The sequence below is a fragment of the Lolium perenne genome, chromosome 1 (genome assembly GCF_019359855.2).
Source record: "Lolium perenne isolate Kyuss_39 chromosome 1, Kyuss_2.0, whole genome shotgun sequence".
Classification (NCBI taxonomy): Eukaryota; Viridiplantae; Streptophyta; class Magnoliopsida; order Poales; family Poaceae; genus Lolium; species Lolium perenne.
Window position 1 is genome coordinate 226,341,578 of NC_067244.2, and position 6,238 is coordinate 226,347,815.

Here is a 6,238-nt window from a genome sequence, read left to right on the forward strand (position 1 = left end):
GCTGGGGCAGCAACGTACCAAGCTAGTTGATCAATTTTGTGATAGCTAGCTAGCTAGTCTGGAGTGATCAATCTATACGGTACTTTAGGTGGAAGCTTTTTTTAACTTTCTTTATATATCACTAGCAATGACTGGCACGGCGGCACGCCGCGCCATATGGTGGCTCACCAATGGAAATGCTTAGCAGCTTTAAATGTTTCGTGGGCTTTAAATTTTTTGAGAAGAAACATAAACAAGTACCATGAAGCATTTCGCTGAAATAAGCTTGTATGTTGTGTTACATGCTAAAATCAACCTAATTGCAATGAAAATTTTCTATTGGAAATGGCATCACAGGTTAATATCGCATGTGAACATTTTTTGGCATGAAAAGAGGAAGCCAAAAATGCTACACATCTATCTGTTGGTTCCCTTTATATACACATCTTGGCCCTAGTTCTAAGATTGTCCTTCCGCATCTCAGCTCAGCTCATGAGTACCTAGGCTGCTTCCGCATCTCAGCTTAGCACATCAGTACCCAAGCTGACACGATTTTTATGGTAAGCAAATGTAGAAATGAACAGTATATCGATGTCCCATTACTCGAGTGATGAAGTTGATTACCTTCCCTTCCAAGTCGTTGAGCACACACATGATATTTCTATCCTTCGACAACGGATCCACTATTGATCTTTTTGCTGTCGCCACTCCGATCCCATCAAGAAGTGCCGCAAACGATGTGACGGCCATGTGTCAAGACAGACTGCAAACAAAACAATGTAATTTAGCTTGTAAGCCATCGGATGAACACTTGTACGTACTGTAATAGGAATCGGTATCTAGAATTGCTATCTCAATAACACCCATGTTCCATGTTTATTTTCTCTAGTCCTCCCAAGGGATGTAGTGCCCGAACATTCTACTCAGACTTGCCAGATGGTTTGATGCTACGGCGGAAAAAAGCTTAACCTCTTCCGACTACCATTAGTTTACTCAAACTAAGATGATAAAAGTTCCCAGACTAATCTGCTGCTTAGATTAAGAGCAGTTGCAAAATCAGAAGTCCTCATAGGCGCACAGAATTTTGTACTATATGCGTTCCACTTCAGAATTTTAAGCAATAGTTGATATTTTTGTAAATGCATGTTTTGCTTAAAAGGGAAAATCTCACAGTAGTGCAATACACGTATTAGAAGTTATGTACAAAGTGTGCAATCCCATTGCTTGACACGAACGTATCTGAAGATCCAAGAGATGATAGGTAAAATTACAGGATCATTTTGTTATGTGAAACTAATGCGTATATATATTAAAAATCGTTCTGTAGATTGGAAAAATCTTTTTTACAGATCCTGATCACTCGCCCTTTCTACACTGAGAACTGATCGGCAGGGAATTAATGAGTTAAAAAATAAAAAATCATATGGTTAGTTACCATATAAATATTGGTTCTCCTAGCTGTAGTAAAGGAGAATCATAAAAGGACTACATGGAATGCGGAAATGTGATCAACCGACAAGGAATGCACTAAACCAAAAAATAGACCTGGTTAATTCAGTTAACAAATCAATTCATTTTATAGTGAGCACACTTGGTTTAGAAGGCAGTATAACAGGTCTAAAGAAACAGGACATGAGGTTCCATCGTTTTCTCTTATTTTTGTATGTGTTCTGATTCTATATTTCGATACTGAGTGCATACCACTACTGGGAAAGGTATTTCATAAAATTTATTAAGGGCACGGATTACGTAAAACTATTTGGAAAGGCATCATAGGATTTTAACAGCAGAGCATTCAAGCATATGACAACCTAATTTATATACCGAGAACAACAGATGATACCTGAACATGATTGCTCAAAATGACCCACCTTGGCTTGTACCATACTCTTGAGAATATAGTTGTATTAGCATGTCCTAGTAGGCAAGCTCTGAATCTGCGCAATTGTCATATGTAGTAACTCAAAAGTCAATCAAAGGTCGCAATACGGAAAAAAAATCAGAAGAACAAAGTGATGAATCATGAGTAACTCACAAATTCTATTGAAGTATTTATGCATAATATTATGACCTCTTACTCTCGTGATACCAAGATGAGATGAAGATATGTAAAGTGGAGCTGGAGATGACGACATTGAAAAACTCTTATGCAAAGTTCAATTTCATCAAAAGTCTATCTTGTCAGTTCAGTTCAGGCGATGTAGGTGCCTTATTATTCAGTTAATGAAGTCATGCGGCTGCTAAGAGAACATATTGCTTGATCAAACGGACGTCACTGTACAGCTGGTCCAGTACCGAGTAAAGCATGGAATGCTGGAGTTTCTGAACTGGGTGCATTCTAGATAGTTGACCAAATTTGGTCCACTCTTTCAATATTGATGCACACACATCCCAAAATGGGAGTGGGTCAGCTGAACACAATTAGGTCTTCTTTGTTGGAATTAACACGACAGAAGTACTGAAAGCTCATGACAATCCTACAACTATATCCTTCGGTCTACTTTTCCTGAGTGCATCCCAAGATAGTGCCCATTTTTAAGGTAAAAATGGATCAATGTATCTTCGAATTGAAGCAGTACAATCGATGGAAATAGAAGAATGGCGATAAATCAAAGACAACACAAGCACATCAATATACAGTTGAACTTCACCCAAGCAGCCTTTAGTTTTCATCCTAGATAAGATATGCAGTGAGAAAATATATCCATCCTGTCCTAAGGGTTACAGCTGCTTAACAAAAATCAATCTATTTTGCATTATTTAGGAAAACAACAGTGCTTTTATGGAATAGAAAATAATCAGTGGGACAAAATTCTATTTGCCTAGACCACTTCCATTTTTCATGACATAAATATTAGCCTATAGTACATATATGACATGCACATTGGGAATTGCAGGTTCTCAAAATAGTTTTTCAACTTAGAAGCACAGTAGTGCCAAAGAATTGGTCCATCATAGGTAGAAGTGCAACCCAAATTTCAACTTTGACACATAATAGCAATGTTACCGTATTTGTTCATGGCTCGCCGGCAAGTGCAGCAGTAGCAAAGAGCACTTTCATGTTCACAACCGTAGAGGCTCTGTGTTAGTTGTCTCTCTCGCGAGCCAATGCAGTACTACCAATTGGGACGCCATCAGAAAACATGATAGGTCGGGATAAGTAAGAAAGCAGCCTGAAGAAAAAGCACAAACAAATAGGCTGAGTGAGCAATTCATGATGCCAACTGTTTTATGTGCCCAAGTGCTAATCGCCTCCACTTGGTACAGAAAAATGCAATGGAACTTAAGTGCTGAACTCTTTGCAGTGGACATGACCCAAAACTTGCTTCCTCTTTTATTCAAGTACATTTGAAAAACAGTTAATTTGTTGCATGTTTAATGGTTATACCTGTGCAACCAACGGTTGGCCGAATATAATCTAATATCACAAGTTATGTTACATCTCCATAGCTAAGAGGGTTGCCATTTCACAACCTACCTCTTCGGTGGAAAATTGTTCAAATATAATTGGAAAAAGCAAAGCATCTCTAAAAATGCTTGGATGGTCGACTGCAGCCCATTAATTTGTAATCAACTAACTAATTAGAATAAAATTTCACTTGTAGAAAGCTTAGTAGGATAGCAGAGTCAACAACTACAGTGAAATGATTAAATTATTTAAGAGGGTACATGATTAGAATGGACCCAAAATGCCACACCCAACTCAACACAAATACCAATCTCCAAGTTTCAATTAGCTTCTATATGGACAAACAAACAATCTTTTATAGGTTTTCCTTCTCACCGTGAATTAGGACGTCAGACGGCTTGTGGGACGAAGCTGATGCCTTAGGTGCAAGTTGTCCCCCGAAAGATGCAGACACAGATGGCATCAACGCTTGCTTGGACATTCCACTGCTAGCATTGCTGCCTTGCTTCCCATGACCTCCTAGCACCCTCGCGGGCACAATTTCCAACTGCAAGCCATCTTCTACCGAACCTGTTCTTCTCTTCTTCTGAGAAGAATCGAAAGTCACACCCTTGGAGATAGCTACCTAAGTAAAATTGACTTGATTAGATAATAGTTTGATCTAGCTCTTGACTGAAAATAAAGAGTGTAAAAGGGTATGGAAAAAAATGCTTGGCAGCCAGGTTAATAAATACATCTGAAAAAAATTGTGTGCATCTTTCATCAACTGATGCTATGCGTCAACATATAATAAACAAATGCTCGAAATTGTTCTTTTTCTTGTGGAAGAAGTATGTAGGCAGGAAACTGTCTCCTAGCATAAATCGTGTATGTATTGCATACAACTTTGATAAACATATGTTACAATTTGCTATTTTGTAATGTGCATTTTCCCTTAAGTAACTGAAACCAAATTCAGAATTACCCATAGAAAAGAATATAGCCCAAAATGCAGAGAAAGAACTATAAACTGAAGAAAATGTTAAGTATTATTGGATCCAAAATTCTTGCTAACCTTCCCCTGATTATTTATGTTCATCTTTCTCTGTTCTAAATCTTGGCCTCATCATTCTCGGAAAAAAAAATATTGGCCTCATGGTTGGATTTCGTCCCACCTGAAAAATCAACCACTCAACTCGATTCAAATCTGAGATACAATCTATATGAAGTTAAGCATCCACAGCAGGAAGTCACATCCAGGAACATAATATTTATGTATGCAACCTAGATTCAAATCTGAACCAGCAAGGCACCAAGAAAGAGAAATTTAGAAGATGAAAGGTCCAAACGTTTACCTTCTTTGTAGGGGAAGTCTGGGATGCACCCATCAAAGAGTAAATCGCAGGGGAAGAGAGCCATGATTGCAACAACGGCTAGAGGAGAAATCTAGCAGTGCAGGCCTGTGGTGGCAGCGGGGGCAACTGACGTCTCGCACGCCCTCTCCATCTGTGAGCCACTTTACTTGCAGTCTTGCTGTTGGCTTCTTTCAAGCCTGCGATGCAACGCCACGACCTTCTGCTGATGTCATCGTCGGTGGCCGCATCTCCATCTTCGTCTATGCTGTCCAACCATGCTCCTCCCCTCCGCCGCCTCCTCCTTCCCGCTCGCCAAGCTCATCGTGCTTGCCGTCCATGAGTCCCCCAAAGCCGCAGCCGCCCGGACCGTCTGGAAGGAGCTCAGCGAGTGCGTACAGATCTTGGGGCAGGGGTGGAGCCTCGCGTGGAGGAGCGAATCTGGACCTTCCTGCCCCTCGCTGCCTCCCTTGGGTAATCTCGGCGCCTTAATCCCAGCTCACCTGCGCCGCCCTGGGCGATCCCGTCGCCGCCAGCTCCCCTAGGTTCTCCAGGCGCGCCTCCCCATACTTGCCGCCGTCCCCACCCAAAGCGCTGGCTAGTGCTCGGGTATCCGGCTCCTGCTGCCCCTTGCTACCATGTGTGCCGCCGCACGGGCCGGCCAAAGGGTCGAGCCAGGGGCAAGTGGAGGAGGGCATGGCGCCAACCATCTAATCTCGGTTCAGGCCCCAACCACCCGCACTGGTGGTCGTCGTGCACCCACCCGGCAAACCATACAACCATCTCCAGGGCCACCATCCAAGGAGAGGAGCTACCGTGGAGGGGGACGATGGAATCGCCTCGGTGACCACCACATCGTCCGAGAACCTGAGAACGCAGGCCGCCGGCCACTGGAGGGCTTGTGCGGGAAAGAATCCGGGGATGGGTAGTGAGGAGAGACTATACGAAGAGGAAGATGATGGCAGGGTGTGGTGCGTGGGACTCGAGAAGAGTTTTCTAGAGGAAACAGAGACACGCCTAGAATAAGAGAGGTCAAAAGCGGTGCGGCAGGGATAACTCCACCACGCGGATGCGAGACAAAATCTGAAACTGATGAGCTGACCGAATCAGCAAAAGCCACAAAAATAGTGTACCAACAAAACTCTGGAAGCCTTCACAAATTTTTTTAGATGGCACCCAAACTGCACACAAGAAAAAATGAACGAAAATCAACATGAAAACCAAGTACGTGGCAGCTGCAGGGTAATCACAACAAGAATCCAAAATTAGGAGAAAAAAGATGTTTGTTAAGGTTTAATATAGTAGTTATGCATGGAGATGGATCAATGCCTCCGCGTGAGACTTTTTTGTTAGAATGTTTCCGTGAGCTCCGGCAACTTGACTGATCCTGTCACGTCTAATGTGTTACGTAGTCTATAATTTTAATTAAATCATAGCCACATGTTATACATCTAACAGTCTAAATAATTTAAATGATGTGGATTAACGTGGTGTCTCTATTTTAAACCTCTGTATTGTG

General features: G+C 42.0%; 1 long non-coding RNA gene across 3 annotated transcripts; it reads right to left on the reverse strand.

Moving 5' to 3' along the window:
* Positions 1-208: 208 nt before the first annotated feature.
* Positions 209-6,022, reverse strand: LOC127327206 (uncharacterized). Of its 3 annotated transcripts, none has more exons than XR_007868463.1 (7): positions 4,723-6,022; positions 4,443-4,542; positions 3,764-4,009; positions 2,987-3,152; positions 1,823-1,916; positions 604-742; positions 209-522 (listed from the first exon to the last, which is right to left on the reverse strand). It is a non-coding gene; the product is annotated as an uncharacterized lncRNA (long non-coding RNA). The 3 variants fall into 3 exon arrangements; XR_011750929.1 differs by having other exon boundaries at positions 1,851-1,916; positions 3,764-4,013; XR_007868462.1 differs by having other exon boundaries at positions 3,764-4,013.
* Positions 6,023-6,238: the final 216 nt, after the last annotated feature.